Consider the following 18,338-nt stretch of genomic DNA (forward strand, 5'->3'; position numbering starts at 1 on the left):
GGGCTGCCTCAGTAATGGCGGACGCCCCTCCCCCACAGAGCTGGACCATCCCGGGTTCAGCTGCGCTTGCTGTGAAACTCTCAATCCAGAGTTTCTGGTTGCTGTTCTTTATTGGGGGTGGGACCAGCCGAGCCTGATCGCCTGGCTCCCTGCCTCAGAGCCTTTTTTAAGTTGGTGTTCCAGTCGCCTGTTGAAGAGGCGCCGGGGTCTTGTTTGTTTTCCCCTGCGGCCACTCACTGCGCTGGCTTAAACAGCGGCACTGAGGTTTGTGGCCCTTTTTTTTTTTTTTTTTGCCCTGGAATCTACTGTCCTGGTTCCCTGCTCAGTCCCCTTTTTAAACAGACGAATGGGCGACTTCCCGTGGCTCCAATCGCCAGCCAAAAGGGCACCTGGACCGGTGTATTTTGTATGGAGAACCGCTGCTCCGGGGCGCCGACAAAGCAGCCGCGTGGGGCAAACCAGTGGTGCCAGCCGGCACAGCCGCTCTGGCCGAAACAGCCATGCTGGTGACCTGTGGAGCTCCTCCGCCTGGGAATTTCCTAGTCTGTGGGCAATAAAAATGCAGCGTCCACTCACCCTCTGGGCTTTCACTGGGAGCTGCAATCCTGAGCTGTTCCTAAACGGCCATCTTGGATCCTCCCCCCCCCAGTTCCCATTCTTTATGCTTCATGCGCTGCCCAGATAGATTCTTAAAAGGCAGAACTGATTATGTTACTTCTCTACTTAGAAACTCCTGGCTCATTGTTGCCTGTAGAATGAAGCCCAAACTCCTGCACTTGGCGTGGAGGGTCCAAGCTGCGGTGAACTTGCCTTTAGTACTCTGATACAGTGTCCCCAGGACTCTGTCTTCAATTCTATAGCAGAGTCTGACATCATGCTCTGTCATAATTCAGTTAGTTAACTGTCTTCCAGTGGCCTGTGACTCCTGTGGGTGACCACAGTGTCTCACTCAATTTTTCATCTCAGCATCTCATGCTGTGACTTGCACACTATAGAAGCTGTGTGAACACATAAATGAATGAATGAATGCTCCTTTCCCCATTTTTATCTAATAAACTCATGACTTTTCAAGTATTAGCTTATAAAGATGCTTCTCTGAAGACTTTCTTGACTCCAGTATGGCTGTCAGAGTAGCTGCATGTACTTCAGGCTTCCACGTCAGGTCATAAGTGCTGAAAGCAACCTGGAGGACTGGAAAGGATATGAGCTTCAGAGGCAAATGACCTGGGCTAACAACCTAGCCCTGCCACTCACTGTCTGTGTCAACTTCTATAAGTAGCTCAGCTTTTCTGAAATGAGCATTAGTATCCTCATCTTTAAACGGAGTTAACACCACTTCCCCATAGGACTGATGCAAAGATTAAATAAGCAAGTAAAAGTTCATGACACATGAAAATTTAATTAAATTTCAGTATTTATTTCCTTTCCCTGAGGGTGAAGACCCTATTTAATTCATACTAGGTTCCCAGAACTTCAGAAACTATAGAGAATCAGTAAATGTTTGTTGAGTAAATAAATAAATCCCAGAGTTGTAGTTAGTCAAAAGTAGTGTAAGTAAATACTTTTTAAAAGGTCTTTTAAACTAATAAAAATGTATGTTAATTCTTTTCTACTCAGTATAAATATCACATCCTAATACTCTGAAATGTCTTGAATCAGATTCTTCTCATTTTTATGATTATATTATCTAAAGTTTACACAGGTCTTATGGTTTGAGCCATAATATTTTCAGACCTTTCAATTATACTTCCCTTTGTACATTTCCTTTATGTAGTCACTTTATGTTTGTGAAATGTTTGAATAATAAGTAACATTTATTTTGTAATGGTATACACATATAATAATTTAAAGTAAGACAAAGCAAAATATAAAATTATTCATACAATGTAATAACAACTCTGTAAAAAATCATCAAAAAGCATTGACATTTTCTTCCAGAAGTAGAAAAATCCATCCTAAGATTTAATATAGAATCTCAAGGGACCTTGAATAGCTAAAACAATTTTGAAAAAAAAAGAAAATTGGAGAACTCAGACTTCCTGATTTCAAAGCTTACAATGAAGCTACAGTAATCCAAACAGTAGCACAGAACATTGATGTATAAGAAGCCCAGAAATAAACCATCACATGATTTCCAACAAGAGTGCTAAGATCATTTCTGAGGAAAGAATAGTTTTTTCAACAAATGGGATTGGGAAAACTGTATATCCACATACAGAAGAATGAAGTGGGACCCTTACTTTACAACACCACATACAAAAATTAACTCAAAATGGATCAAAGACTCAAATGTAAGAGTTAAAATTAGAAAAGTCTTAGAAGAATACATAGGCTAAAGGCTTCATGAAATAGGATTTGGCAACAATTTCTTTTTACATTACATGGAAAGCACAGTCAACAAAATCAGTAACAGATAAATTAGACTACATCAAAATTGAAAACTTTGGACACCAAAGGGCACAATCAGGAAACCTATGAAATGAGAAAAAAAATTTGCAAATCATAGCTGACAATAAATTAATATCCAGAGTATATAAAGAACAACTGTAACTCAACAACAAAAGCATCAAACAACCCAATAAAAAAACGGGTGAAGCATTAGCATTTGAAACTACAATTTTGGAGACTTAAAGCTAAGGTAATTTGGATTTGTTATTTGACTCATCCACTAAAGTTTTTTTTTGTTGTTGTTGTTTTTGAGATGGAGTTTTGCTCTTGTTGCCCAGGCTGGAGTGCAGTGGCACGATCTTGGCTCACTACAACCTCCGCCTCCCAGGTTCAAGCGATTCTCCTGCCTCAGCCTCCCGAGTAGCTGGGATTACAGGCATGCACCACCATGCCTGACTAATTTTGTATTTTAAGTAAAGACGGGGTTTTGCCATGTTGGACAGGCTGGTTTCAAACTCCTGACCTCAAGTGATCCACCCAAAGTGGATCGGCCTCCCAAAGTGCTGGGATTACAGGCATGAGCCATGGCGCCCGGCCTGTTGTTGTTGTTTAAAGTGCTTATCAGCATAATGATAAATGCCATGTGTACTTGTGAAGAAACATGGTTTTTGGTCCCTTTTGGGAATGGGAGGCACTCCTTGATCTTTATGAATGACAGGTTACTGTATTGCCTTACTGCTTAACTTAATGTAGTGGAATAAAGCAGACAAAACTTGAAAAAAAATGGGCAAAGTTTGAATAGACGTTTCTCTAAAAAAGATATACAAATGGCCAATAAGTACAAAAAACGTCCTCAACATCGCTAATCATTACAGAAATGCAGATCCAAAGCCGTTGGAAAGGATGTGGAGAAATCAGAACTCTTGTGCACTATTTATAGGATGTCACTGTATGCCAGCTTTTCAGAAAGTTAAAAATAGAATTACCACATGATCTGGCAATTCTACCTCTATATACACCCAAAAGAATTGAAAACAGGAACTTGAGGAGACAGTTGTATGCCCAAGTCCATCACATGATTAGTAATAGCCAAAATATAGAAGCAGTCCACTGAATGGATGAATGGAGAAACAAAATTGTTATGTACATGCAATGAAATATTATTCCATCTTAAAAAGGAAGGCAATTCTGACATGTGGGTGAACCTTGAGGACATTATACTAAGCGAAGGAAGCCAGTCACAAAAGAACAAATACCGCATGATGCCTCTTACATGAAGTACCTAGTATCAGTCACACTCATAGACCCAGAAAAGAGAATGGTGTTTGCCAAGGGCTGGGGAAGAGGGAAATGGGAGTTATTGTTTACTGGGTGCAGAGTTTCAATTTTGTAAGATAAAACAGTTCTGTGGATGGATGGTAGTGATTGCAGTGCAACAATGTGAATGTACTTAATAACGTTGAAATGTGCACTTAAAATGGTTAAGATGGTATATTTCATATTATGTGTATTTTACCACAATTTAAAAAAATTATTGAAGAATAAGCAGAAGTAAATACAATAAAATGGGGAATGTTTGCCTCTAAGTGGTACTTTTCTATTATTTTCCTCTTTATTTCCTATTTTCTACAATGGCTATGCATTGCTAGGAAGAAAATAACAATTCAAAAGTTTCACATGAAAACTTACCCAGAGTTGGGGTTCATGAGATTTCAATCCATTCCTGAATTAGGAGGACTTCCTAGTTAAGAAAGAGATATTTAAAACAGAGGACTCTGTTATACTTAGAGAATAAACAGAAGAAGAAATAATTTCTATTCTACTTCTTGCATTATGTCATAAGCATTGTTGCATGCTTGCTATTTGAAACATTGGATTAGGGAGCAGGAAAAGTCAAGTTCCTGAGTTGCACATGAGTGTACAAAGTTACAATTGTATCATCACTGTCCATCACTTAACATATAAAAGGAAAAGGAATGTCACATCGAGGGAGACCAGATCCTGTCCAGACTGCTTGACTGAGAACAAAATCTCTTTTGGTTTCCTCCCTTCCTTAAACAGGGGAAAGGACTTCAAATTTCTCCTTAAACTTTTGAAGCAGTTCAACCACAAAGGAGAGAAACCTCACCATCAGAGAATCAACCTATCGGTGGTGGTCATATCTGATAATTTTGTTATGCATGAAATAAAGGGACTTTGCTTAAAAACCTTTGTGGTTTACATCTTATCTCCCGGAGTTCTGAAGTTTTCATTCACTGGCTTTAATAAAGTACATGTACTACTTTGGGGGCTGCCAGAAAAATGGGAATCCCCCAGTTATTTATACAAAAATGTTGCTAAAAGACCTTGCAATAATAATCACTACTTTATTGTATATTAAAATGACAATGCAGCTGGGCATGGTGTCTCATGCCTGTAATCCCAGCACTCTGGGAGGCCGAAACAGGCAGATCACTTGAGGTCAAGAGTTCAAGACAGGCCTGAATAACATGGTGAAACCCCATCTCTACTAAAAATACAAAATTAGCCAGGCGTGGTGGCATACGCCTATAATCCCAGCTACTAGGAAGACTGAGGCATGAGAATCGTTTGAATCTAGCAGACGGAAGTTGCAGTGAGCTGAGATCATGCCACTGCACTCCAGCCTGGGCAACAGAGTGAGACTGTCTAAAAAAAAAACATGACGATGCATTACTCTTCCCAGTAATTTACATTTTCAACTATCCTATAACCCCCTCAAGAATAAGGCTGTAGCTTATTCTCCTACAGCCCCTAGACCACTGCCCTGGATAGAGGCCTCCTGTTGTTAACTGCAAATTATGAACCTTGCTTTCACTTTCCTTGTTTAATCCACACACTCCTATCCTTTGGAATTCATGTCATCAGATTCTATCATCCACTGCCCTTCATCGTTGCTGTCAGCTGCCAGCTCTCAGGGCGGAATCCCTTGCCCACGTATCACTTGCTTTTTCCAAACCACTCTTATTCTTGGATATTTCAATAATCATGTGGTGATCCAGGACTCTCAGTTCCTTGAAAATCTTTCTTCCAAAGATGTTGTCCTTGACACAAACTCGGCCATTCATTTCCACGGTCATTCAGCCTATACTTTGTTATCATCAATGACAGCAACTCCTGTAGATTTTCAAATTCATTAATCTCTCTATTCACTACCACCCATCTTGTCTCCTTTTAGTCTCCAAAATCCAGCAATTCTAAAATCCCACTGGGACCTCTCATCTATGGATCCTACTTCCTTTTCATGAGCTCTTACTGTATGTGTATGATCCTTTACCTTCTGCTCACTTTGGTGACTATTTCACGCCCTCTTCCTCCTCCATCTTCATCCTCCTCAGACGACTTCCTCAGGCTCCCACTCCCCTCTACAAATCTAACAGCAGCTGCATCCCATACTCTGTCTTCCCTTCTGCTATCAGAGATGGACCACCCATGCTTTTATCTCAAGCCAAGCGCTCCATTTGGGCACCAAGTCCACCTGTTTCTCTATTCAACGGCAGCACTTCTCTCCTCTTCCTCTCTCAATCTTTTCCCTCATCAAGCTTTTGCTCTCCCTTGGCTCATTCCTATCTGTTTACAAACATGCTATTATTTCTTTCATCTTAGAAAAAAAAATCTCTTGATTTCACTTTCATCAGTAGTTATTGTCTTTTTTTTAAGCAAAATTTCTTGAAAGAATTGTCTCTACTTGAGCTTCCAACTTCTCTCTTCCCATTCTCTTTTAAATGCATTCTAATCAGACTTTTGCCCCATTATGCCACTGAAACTGATTTCATCAAAGTCACTGATCAACTCCCTGTTGCTAAATCCAGCAGTCAATTATTTTTTTATTTTTATTATTATTTTTTTTGAGATGGAGTCTCCCTCTGTTACCCAGACTGGAGTGCAGTGGTGCGATCTCAGCTCACTGCAAACTGCAACCTCTGCCTCCCAGGGTCAAGTGATTTTTGTGCCTCAGCCTCCCAAGTAGCTGAGATTACAGGCATTTGCCACCACACCTGACTAATTTTTGTATTTTTAGTGGAGACAGGTTTCACCATGTTGGCCAGTCTGGTCTCAAACTCCTTACCTCAAGTGATTCACCTGCCCTGGCCTCCCAAAGTGTTGGGATTACAGGTGTAAGCCAACACGCCCGGCCTCCAGCAGTCAGTTCCTACTCCTTATCTTAGTTGACCTGCCAAAAACATGTGACATAGAGCCTCCCTCCTCTCCTGTGTTCCAGGAAACCATACTCTCTTGGTTTTGCTCCTCTATTATTAATCACTCAGTCTTTTTGCCTGGTTTCTCCTCTTCTTCTAATCCTTTGATGTTGGAGTATGCAAAGGCTTAGTCTCAAATTATCTTCCTTTCTCCATCTAAACCTATTCTTTGGTGATTTCATTCAGTTCATGGTTGTAAACGCCACATATTTATTGGTAATCGTCAAATTCCTATCTCCAGCTCAAACTTCACCTTGAGCTTCAGATGCATATTTTCAGCCGTTAACTTCATATCTGCACTTGAGTTCACATTGAACTCCTGATTGGCTCCCATTAACGACTGAGCCTTGTCAGCAGAGTGAAATGAAAGGCCAACTCTAGATAAGCTGGGCATTCAGAAGAGGCTGAGTGGGAGAAGGTGGGGTTACCAGAAGGGACATGCCTTGTGGAAGGAACTTGGCTGGTAGGAACTGTTTGGTTTCCTCCTGTACACTTTCAATTTGTGCATGGGCAGCTGTAGTCTTAACAAGATTTTCCTCTGACAACTATAACTTGGGGGGTACCTGCATTGAGACACTGCGGGATTCTGAAGCCTGTCTGTTGCATAATAAATGCTTTTCTGTTTTTTCTCTGTAACTTCCTTTTTCACGCACAGTAACTGCTGGCTTGCAAGTAAGAGGTATTGCCTGCCTACTCAATGTTTCCAGATTTCTGACAAGAGCTAAATAAAGAAGTATTTAAGTCATTAAAATCTTAGAGTCTCTGTGCTGTAGTTGTCTTTAATATATTTTTAAGACATTGTATCATTAGAAAGCAAAACAGTGTTATTGTAAAAAAAAAATCGAAGAAAAATAATATATAAAAGAAAATAAGAATTATCTATGATCCCACTAAGAAATAAGCACCATCAATATTTTGTTATTTTTTCTTTCTTTAGCTATAGTATTTATAATGAAGTTTTAAAAAGTTTAAGTTTTCAAAACTTAACTAAGTATTCTTTGTCTGACTATAATTGACCAGTCTTTGTGCATCTAGATTGAGATGCCCAGGTGTACTCAGAAATGATTTAGCAAAACACAGTGACTCCTACATGTATTTTGGTATGTGTGCTTCCACTCACTTAGGTTATGGTTAACTTGGTGATGTTTCTACATGTGCTATCTTCTGTTTTTCTTTCAGCCTTGCTTTAAAGCTGGACATCCTCACCACTCTGCCTGCCCTGACCTACTTAACACAGATGACTAACCCCGATAGCCAAGCATCACCAGCAAGTGCTAACCTTTATAAAAACCCTTTTCTAGAAAAGATCTCTGATTCTTGGCAGTTCTGGTAACCAGCAGGGTTAGAATGGAGTGAGTGAGTGCACAGCCTGAGGTAGATAGATGGAGTCATGTTAACAGCCTAGTATAGCAAGGAGGTGGAAATAGTAATCATAACCTTTTATTGAGCAAATACTGCTGCTAATAATAACCAACTCAAAAAACTGTAGTGAGTATTAACAATGTATTGTAACAGAAAGGATGACACACAGGACATGCTCAAAGAATACTTATTAAAGAATAACGCATGCCACTTATTATTAGTAACTATCATTATTCAGCAGTGGTGAACAGATTGAGAGTGTCATTTAGGGCAAGCGAAGGGGGCTGCTTCCTTAGATCTTTAAACACTGCCTGCTCATGAATTTCCTCCACCCCATCATCTATCCACTTCATGGTGGATCCCAACTGCACAGTAAATCTCCTGCTTTCAGGTGAGCACATATTCCATTCACTGCACACTAGGTAACCAGGGATCTAATCCTGACTCCATCACAAACTAGCTATGTGTGAACTTGTGCAAGTCACCTTTCCTTGCTAGACCACAGTTTCCTCCTTTCTAAAGTTGGGGTATTTTTGCTAAGTTGTTCTTTTTTTTTTTTTTTTTTTTTTTTTTGAGATGGAGTTCTGCTCTTGTTGCCCAGGCTGGAGTGCAATGGCATAATCTTGGCTCACTGCAACCTCTGCCTCTTGGGTTCAAGCAATTCTTCTGCCTCAGCCTCCTGAGTAGCTGGGATTACAGGCATCCGCTACCATGCCTGGCTAATTTTGAATTTTTCGTAGTGACAGGGTTTCACCATGTTGGCCAGGCTGGTCTTGAATTCCCGACCTCAGGTAATCTGCCTGCCTTGGCATCCCAAAGTGCTGGGATAACAGGCGTGAGCCACCATGCCCGGCCTTTGCTAAGTTCTTTAAAGCCCTTTTTGACTCTGTGATTCTGCAATGCTATTTCTGCCCTCCCGAAGTTCAGCAGCCGGTGACCAAAGATCAGTGCTAGCCTGGTCTGCTACAGTAGGATACATGTAGACTCAATTGCACTTAATAATGGCTACTGGTTGTTTTTATGAAGCACTGTTATTAAGGGGCTTAATATATTAACTCATTTAATTCTCAGAAATAACTTAAGGATAATTGACGTTGTCATCCTCATGTTATGGATGAGACAACGAAGGCCCTTAGTGATTAGTTAACTTGGTCATGGCCAAAAAGCAAAGGAGGGACAAAGCTGATACTAACACCGGCAGTCAATGTATCATATTAAAAGCATCCTGTAACACAGGTTCCCACTCACACTTGATAAAGGTAGCCTAGATCAGGTGTTATTTTGAATAGATAGTAAAGTCTTATTTTTAAATAACCCGATAGAACAAGAGAAAAAACTTGGCCATGCTATGAACAAGCTGCTTTGAAGCACACGCCTGCTGATACAGAATCTATGGTATTCCTTTTGGGACTCTTTAAATATATTTAAATGGAGCAAATATTCAGGGTGTGTTGTTTTATTACACAACACCAAATGAAAGGAGGATCTGGAGCCTCTCAAATGTTACAACCTTCTACCTTCTCTAGTTGAAAGCGTTACTACATACTCATATAAAAAAAAGATACATTTCTTCACATGTTATGTTGATGAATTTATGAATTAGTTTTTCAATTTAACCCGTGGGGAAAATTTGTTTTTGCGAGCTACAGAGCTTTCACAGTGGTAAGTCTTATTTAGAGAAAAAACATTAAGCAGGACAGTAGAGATCCATGAAATTTTATTTATTTAGCAAATCTGTATTGTCCACCTATGTCATGCATTGGGCAAGGTACTGGGAATTTAAAGATAAAAAGATACAGTATTGGTCTTCAGGAAGAGCTAGTTGTGTACAGAGATGAAGAAGAAATCATCGCAATTTATTGCAATAGGTTCTTGGGTACAGAAAAGCTCTGGGTCCTAAGAAATGGCTAACCCAACAGGGCAAAGTGGTCACTGACTTTGGTAGAAAGGAGTAATGTAAGTCAAGTCTTCCCAGGGGTAGTGATGCTTGAGTTGGGTCTTAGAAATAAAATAGGCCACAGAGGAAGGACACGGTCTTACAAGCAGGTAAAGCTGTAGTGGTGACAAGGGTATGGCCTTGTTGGGAAGGAACAAGTAGCCAGACACTACCGGAGTTTAACTTCATCTGGGGTACTGGAGAGGAAGAAAAGATGTGGCCAGAGAGGCATGTAGCTGGAAGAGCAAGAAGACTATTAAGATACGTGCTCAGCAAAGGAGGCCTCTGAACAGCATGGTCTGATACAGAGTGTTCAAAAACAGCCCTGCACCCAGACCAGAGACCAAGGAGATCAGGATATGGTGCAGGATGCTGAGGGCCTGAACCAGGTGAGAGCAGATTGATATGGTAGATTCTAAAGATATTTAGAGGACAGAATCAATGTGACTTCAAAACTGGTTAGTTACTGTTGATAAAAAACAAGACATCTAGGGCAACTCCCAAGTTTTTGGCTTGGCTGAATTTGGGGTGAATTTTAGTACCAGATAGCGATATAAAAAGTACTGGCGGAGGCAGTAAATGATGAGTCCAATTTTGAACATGTTAGGTGTGAGACACCTGGGGAGTGCAGAGTGGAAATGGTAAGTAGGTATTTCGAAAGGAGTCTAGACTCAGGGAGAAGTGTAGGGCCTTTAACATATTAGTGTTAAGTACATCCAAGATGAGTACACAGCAAGAGAGAAAGGGGGTAGAGAGCAGAATCTAACACGTGTAAGGGGTCAGAGAAGGAGAATAGAAAGTAAGAGCAGCCAGAGACATGGGAGGAAGATCAGAAGGTCAGATGTGGGAGGAAGATCTCTCCAGGTGACATGGAAACCCAAGGAGAGAATTCAGAGAAAAAGAGTTTGTATCATAATAGTGTCATAATTGCGGAGAGAGAGAGAAAATAAAGTCTAAAAAGCAGCCTTTGGGTTGGCCTCCTGGGAAGCCTCTGATACATGGATGTAAGTCATTTCAGGGCAGATGCCAGATTGCAGGGAGGTAGAGGCAATGGTGGAGAAATGGAGCCGAGGAGCAGATGCTCGTCTGTGGAGAAACGTGGCTGAGAGGCACAGGAGGAAAGGCAGATAGCCCCAAGTGGGATGAAGACATGAAAAGGAGGAAAAGGGGTTGGTTGGTTTGTTTGATTTTCTCAGGATACTCACACTTAAGCATGCTTACTAATGTGGGAGAGGGCTGAGAAGGCAGCGTCCTCCTGAAAGAGGAAAAGGGTTGAGAACAGACTCCAGTTGTAAGGACTGGTTTGCTTTGCCTTGGGGAGGCAGGACACCCTTTTTACTGAAACAGACAGGAAAGAGGCACAGGTGCTCTAGTTGTGTGTGAGGTTTTCAAGTAGAAGGCGGGGGAAGGAGAGGAAGGAAACTGATGGAGTTATCTGCTTTTGGGCTGAGAGTAAGAAGTGAGGTGACAGAACTGGGGCTTGAGGAGAACGAAAAACTTTCAGAAGAGTCCCTGAGGGGACCAGCCCAAGAAGCTGCCCATCAACAGGTAGAGAAATCTCCAGGTAGCACTAAGGGCCCAGCTGGGAGTGTGACCAAGAATTTTAGTGGCATCAAATGTGTGGAGGTTTCTCCAGAAGCCTTTAGGAGTCCAGACGGGAGAACAGAAAAGGTAGTGTGTGGATTAATTGAGAGCTGGGGTTTTGCTGAACAGGCTGGGCAGAAAACCAAGGGGGAAATAGTAAAAGCATAATATTAACAGAAATAGCAGTGGAAAAATAGTAGTCATGGTGGTGATCATTGTGACATTACCCCTTATTAAGCACTTAGGATTTAAGGACTGAGGGGCCTGTGAGAACAGTAAGTGATGGCTCAGAGAAATGGTGACTGGGAGAAATGAGGGGAGGGACCAGCACCTAGAGGCCCTGACAGGTGAGATAACGATAGCAGAGATAAAGAATGAGGGCTACTTTTTAGGGAATTGGATGCTAAAGAATAAAATTTGAGAGCTAGCCCCTGTCTCATGGACTGTAAGCACCAGGATGTAAATCTGAGGGTCAGTGATGAGGGCGGAGAAGGGTTTTGGAGTAAGAGAGGTCAATGAGTGAAGTAACCTTTGATGGGACAATGGGATTGTCCACAAAGACACTGGACTTGGATGATGGGAGGGTATGGGGTGACAATGCATCTACAAGTCGGCAGTTTACTTAGACTCTAAAATGGGAACCTAGCCTGGGAGGTAGAAATTGCAGTAAGTTGTGATCACAGTGGCATCTCTGCACTCCAGCCTGGGCAACAGAGTGAGACCCTGTCTCAGAAAGAAAAAAAAGGAGAGAGAGAGAGAGAGAGAGAGAGGAAGGAAAGAAGGAAGGAAGGAAAGAAAGAAGGAAGGATGAAAGGAAGGAAGGAAGATGTGAGCCTGCTGATACAGAATATATAATACCTTCTGTATCCCATGTTTCAAACACCCCACAGCATTTCTCTTCCTACAAGTCTCTATCACAAGTGTTTGATGAGCATTCTGGTGAGAACATGTGCTTGGGAACAAGGTGATGAGGTCACTTTATTGCGTGAAAATATCTTCAAGTGATGTACCCCAAGAAGGCCCCACAGAGAGCTAGCAAGAGTGGAAAGCTAGAAGGAGAGCCTAACCTTATCTGCATAATGGTACGGGAGTCTGTATAGCATGGAATTAACACAGCTGCTGAGCCCTGGCAAGCTGTGCCTTCAGAAGCCGAAACCAAGTTCCTCATGTCCCAAGAAAGAGGGAAGGTTTAGAGCAACAGGAAATCTGGGCTCAAAGAGCTTCAAATGTTGCTTCCTGAGTAACCTGCAATCTTCAGAAGAGTATGTTAAACAGGATACATTAATATCTCAAAAGAGATATTACCACTGAACAGTTTACTATCGTTCACAATAATTATTTGGGGCATGACCTCAAGGAAGAAAATTTCTTGGTAATGATAGGTTATCCTGGAAAATCATGACCAGCTGACCAGCAGTGTCCAAACTTTAATTAGAGTTGAAGTTATTGTGAAGGAATGCCAACTAAAAGGACACATGATGAGGTTCTAAAATTGCTTGTAGAAAAAAAAGCTAACTATGAATGGACGAGGCTTTTGTTGGCAATTCTGCAGATATTTTGGGTATATATTATGCACTGATGGAGAATGCACCACAGTAACTAGATGTGCTGGGGTTAAGGCTGAAGCAGTGTTGGGTGATCCAATGACACAATGCACTTTGAGGTGCAGTAGGAGCATATACAAAGACATGACAAAATGGAGTAGAAGTACAATATGTGCAGATACAAATTACTGAATCCAAAATATGAAAATGAGTAAGAACAAGAAATGGGTTAAGAGGTTATTTGCACACAGGTCAGGTCAAATTTCCATTCCCCTTCCGTGCCTCTTTGTTTTTAATCTTTAAGCAAAAGGAAGCATTAGACTGAAGTGAAAGCTACAGTTGACAGAAAAGCAATCAACACAAGCAAAAAATTAACCAACAGTGTTTCAATTGGTATTTTCTTCTCTGTTTGCTGACTCTGCTGCACCTGTTTGTTCCTAGCACTGAGTGTCAGTCCTCTTCTTTCACATAGCTGGATATTTGTTTTTTGTTGTCGTTGTTTTTGTTTTTATTATACTTTAAATTCTGGGGTACATGTGCAGAACGTGCAGGTCTGTTACATAGGTATACACCTGCCATGGTGGTTTGCCGCACACATCAACCCATCATCTGCATTAAATATTTCTCCTAATGCTATCCCTCCCCTAACGCCATAGCTGGTTATGTGTATGCCAAATAAAAAGAAAGAAAAATTCTTATCTTCCAAAGCTGCATAGTTTTATTTACTATATATTAATAGCAATATAGTTGTATTTAATGAATTATATTTGTTTTCTCAAAAAATATGTGTATTATATAATAATATAAAAATCATATAAGAATATCATGTTACATAGAAAAAATAGAAGAAACGAAATAATCTATCACTGTAAGACAACAATCACTTTTAGAGCATTTCTGAATTTATATCTACACCATTTTATGTAAATAGTTGTATGCATACAAGTTATTCAATCCTGAATCTATTTTTCACTGAGCATTTTCTGTGCTGGTACTATTTTCTAACCTATCATGGTCTATGGTACAGTATTGTTTGCTTAACTTCCCCCTTTTATGAGAATACTTGCAGTTATTTGTTATTATAAATTACTTTATGATGAACATGCTTGTGAATTTTTCTTATATCTAGAATTATTTCCTCCTTAGGATGGATTCCCAGAAATGAGATTATCGCATATAGCCATTGGCACATACTGTGATCCACTAGCAGCCCTTCATCTAGATAAAGTCGCCTCAATCCCCAAGTTTAGAAATTCAGTGAAACAAATAGAATGAATCTGTAGCAGTCACATTGAGACAATTCACCTTTTCTATCACTCTTATTTGAAAAAAATATTGGCTATCTTCTGCCTCCTTTCAATTACGTGATAATTTATAAGAAAATATAATAGTGTATTAGACTACAGGTCTGATAAAAGTTTGATAAAATATTTCTCCATCTGTCAAATATTTTGTACATCTATAATTGAACAGATTGCATTATCAATTGAGCTCTGTAACCAAGTTCGAAGATACTGCGATGGCTAAGAAAATGTCCACTTCTCAAATGCATTAGTGTAGCATATCTGAAACTTTAGCCATTTATATACCAGTTTCATAATTTCTGCTGAATCTGCAGATTACCTGTAATATTTTTTATTTAATCATTTCCTTGAAATCAATAGTAAATTACCTCAGCTTTTTACTTAACACTTTCCTAAGCAATAGCATTCATGAAATTATAGGTTTTATAAGCAAATTATGTTTCTAATTTATATTAAACTAACAACTCAAAATTTTAAAGTTTAGACACGAACCACCTAAAATCAGTAGTATGTATACCATGCTTAGGAAAAATTGTATTTGTATGTACCTGATATATAAGTTTTAATTATCTCTTCTTTTCTTCAGACATAGAAGAATGATAGCACCAGATAATATTCTTAAATTTGTTTATCCCACAGTTCTCTATAAATAAAGCATATTACACATTCTGCAAAAATAGATGTCACCATCAATAACAAGAAACAAAGATTCCCCCATATAGAGAGGCAACAAATACAATACGAAATACAAAAAACAAAAATATGGAATGTATTTTCACCAAAAGTTTAAATGCTCATTCCTGTAAGAGTTCTTCAATCCACTGGTATTTAAAATTTCAGGAAAGAAAATCATTTACAATGAACATCTTATGCCAAAAAGCCATCACTCTCCGAAATAGAGAACAATAAAAGCAATTCATACCTTTCGTTCATGGGAAAGGGATCAGTAAAATTGCTTGGAATAGGAGGAGCCATGGAATTTCAGAAGTAGCTTGAAATGCACAAACTTATTCTTAAGGAAAATTTCAGGCTCTTCATGATACTTTCTGGGGGGTATTGTTACAGCTTAACACATCAGCCAAGCTCACTACAGTATTATTTTATATGATAATGCCTGATATCCATCATGATTTACACATGCCTTTTCTTTAAAGCTTAAAATAGACTTTGAAAAGTTTAAAGTAATTATTGGCTTCCTACTCATGCAGATAGGGATACTATAAGATTTTGGTGTCTTCTTGGGGGAAGAATTTGAAGGATTCATCTCAGATGTAAAAGGTCTTTGATACGGGGAATAAGTTATTTCTAAAATAATTTTACGTATTTTGTTTCTCTTGAGGCTCGAGGTTGTTGGAGTTGGGAAGGAGGTGGGAAGAGAGAAGTAAATTACTTTGGTCAGCAGACAAGACCAGACTTGACATTGGTTCTAAAGTCTAGGTAATATCTTAAGTGGGTAAGTTATACCCCAAATCAAATGGATATTGTTTCTTATAAGAGCACTAAGTAAAAAGAAAATAAAAGGCTGAGAGAGAGAGAAGCACATATTGCAAACAGAGATGACATTACACTGTGGCATAAAGTCCTCTCCTTCCTGACCCTGCCTCTGTTTGTACCCTCACCCACCAGCTAATCCCAAACAGTCTTAAAGGTTTTAATTTGTGGCTTTACAAAGTAATCTAAATCACTAATTTCAAACGCTTGAATTTCTTAGTGAAAGGATTCTTCTAAACGGACATGCAAAGCAATTTAATTTTTCTAGATGCTTTGTCTCTAAACAATGCTTCCACGCACTCAGAATTCCTGTAAATTCTTCTCGTATGTGATGAGTAAGTCTTGTGCCTTTTCTATTTGTTTCCTGGCAAAATTCCTGATGCTGTCATAAAAGTGGTAGTTTCTATTGTCATTACCTATGTATTCTAGGCAAAAGTCGTCGTTATTTTTTTCAAATAAATAATCCCAACAATCCTTCCATTAAACGTCTCGATTAAGTGACATGTAAGACCAGAAGCTCAGGGACTTAAGAACCTTGTTATTAAAACCTTATGAAAAACGGATTTGCTTTCTCCCCGTCATAATGACTGCAGTTTACTGTTTTGTAGGAAACTCTTCCCTCTATCCCTCCTCTTCCCCACTCCGCCCCCTTCACCCCACCAATCACCACCTCCACTTTCTGAGAAGTTTCTATTGTAGAAGTGCAAATGTTCTTAGAGCTCTAAAGTTATTTAAATGTAGACAAGATCAGCAGATGGAAACCCGAGTCAACACACACGGTAATCTACAATTTAAGGAAAATACTCCCTCATACATTATGCCATCGATTGCATTTTGTCATTTAAAGGCTGATACTCACTTTTATCTTGAAGAAGAGGAAAAATAAGACCAGCAAATCCAACTCTAAGCAGTTAATTCTGGTACAGCTTCTCTGAAATACACTGTTTCTCATAAATAGCTTCAGTTTCAGGAAGTAGGAATTAAAAAATAAAAAAATCCTGTGACTGTCTCAGAATATGGTTGCCTAATTCAGTTCCCGGACTTTCAGCAATTTTGCGGCGTAAGACACACCCCTTTAGGAATTGCTTCGGTGAAAGGTATTCTGGGAGCTGTATTACCACAGAAAAGTTCCTTCACCTAATAAAAGTGCAAGAAAAACTTCTTATTTAGACTAAGAATAGAGAGTCCTCTTAGAGCCAAGAAGAGGGAATGTCAGTAAGAAACTATGAACATGACATTGTTTAAATCTATTATCAAATGACAGACTCATATTAAAAGGCTTCATTCTGTGCTCTTAGAAGTGAGCTTCTTATCACAGAGACACATATATTACTAGGTTTATTTGAATTGGAAAATAAAGCTAGGACTTTTTGGATAGAATATCTGATTAGGCTGACTAGTTTCATGGTGAAGAGCCTCTTATTGAGTTACACAGTGGACATTGTCCTTCGGTGGAACAACTGAAGTCTGCAACTTGAAATTTTGAAAAACAAATCAAAAGCACAAAAGATTTTGAAATGTCAAAATATATTTCATTGAAAAAGTTATTGACATGAACAATATTTTAATTTTTTCAATCCTTTTGAGCCTGCTGGGTTAAAGTTCCCTCTAAAGTGAAGGAATAATAGGCTTCATTAATAGTAATTTGATACATTTTGGTAAAGCCTTTGGTATACTGCCTAGAAACTGGGAGAGTGAAGGCCTCCAAAACTTGGGTCATAAATGCTTTGGCAAATCAATGGTTTTCAACAAAACAGGAGGAAATAATGGAATAGTCAGCTGCTAGATCACTTAAAACACTTTTTTTGTGTGTGATTAATCACTATGTAATGCTTAATATATGACCTTAGAAGTGTAAATAACCAAATGGCATTGCTGTAACAAAATTTTATCTCTATTTATGTAAACACAGTTTCCCTCCTCTTCTACATGCATATTTTTGTGGAATGTTGTTTTATTCTAACTATAAGTTATATTCATCCATGAACTAATTTTTTAAAACTCTACAAATCTTATTGAGAAATGCCTTTTGAATAAATTTTATCATTTAATATTTATAAACATATATCATTTTATTTGTCTTTTTCATCAATTACGAATTAATACTTGTACAATTCAATCTTTATGAAAGTTTAATACTTAGGGTCTGCGGGCACAGAAAATAGAAATGGGTAATTTCTTTCTTTTTCTTTTTCTTTTTTTTTTTTCGAGGTGGAGTTTCCCTTTTGTTGCCCAGGCTGGAGTGCAGTGGCATGGTCTCGGCTCACTGCAACCTCTGCCTACCAGGTCCAAGTGATTCTCCTGCCTCAGCCTCCTGAGTAGCTGGGATTACAGGTGCCTGCCACCACACCCGGCGAATTTTTTGTATTTTTAGTAGAGACGGGGTTTCACCATGTTGGCCAGGCTGATCTCGAACTCCTGACTTCCCAAAGTGCTGGGATTACAGGCATGAGTCACCAAGCCCAGCCAGAAATGTTTAATTTCAATATATACTTTTTTTTTTTTTTTTTAA

The 18,338-nt window shown here is 39.3% G+C and overlaps 1 protein-coding gene across 4 annotated transcripts in view; it reads right to left on the reverse strand.

The window, feature by feature from the left end:
• Positions 1-16,888, reverse strand: part of ALPK1 (alpha kinase 1) — a 162,125-nt gene extending 145,237 nt beyond the window's left edge. For all 4 annotated transcript variants that reach the window (XM_032254730.1, XM_032254728.1, XM_032254727.1 and 1 more), the window contains exons 1-2: positions 16,686-16,888; positions 4,078-4,129 (exon numbers count right to left, since the gene is read on the reverse strand). The gene's annotated coding sequence lies outside the window, so the exon portion shown is untranslated. The remainder of the gene's footprint in view (positions 1-4,077; positions 4,130-16,685) is intronic.
• Positions 16,889-18,338: the final 1,450 nt, after the last annotated feature.

The sequence above is a fragment of the Sapajus apella genome, unplaced genomic scaffold (genome assembly GCF_009761245.1).
Source record: "Sapajus apella isolate SASKATOON/1434 unplaced genomic scaffold, GSC_monkey_1.0 scaffold87, whole genome shotgun sequence".
Taxonomy (NCBI): Eukaryota; Metazoa; Chordata; class Mammalia; order Primates; family Cebidae; genus Sapajus; species Sapajus apella.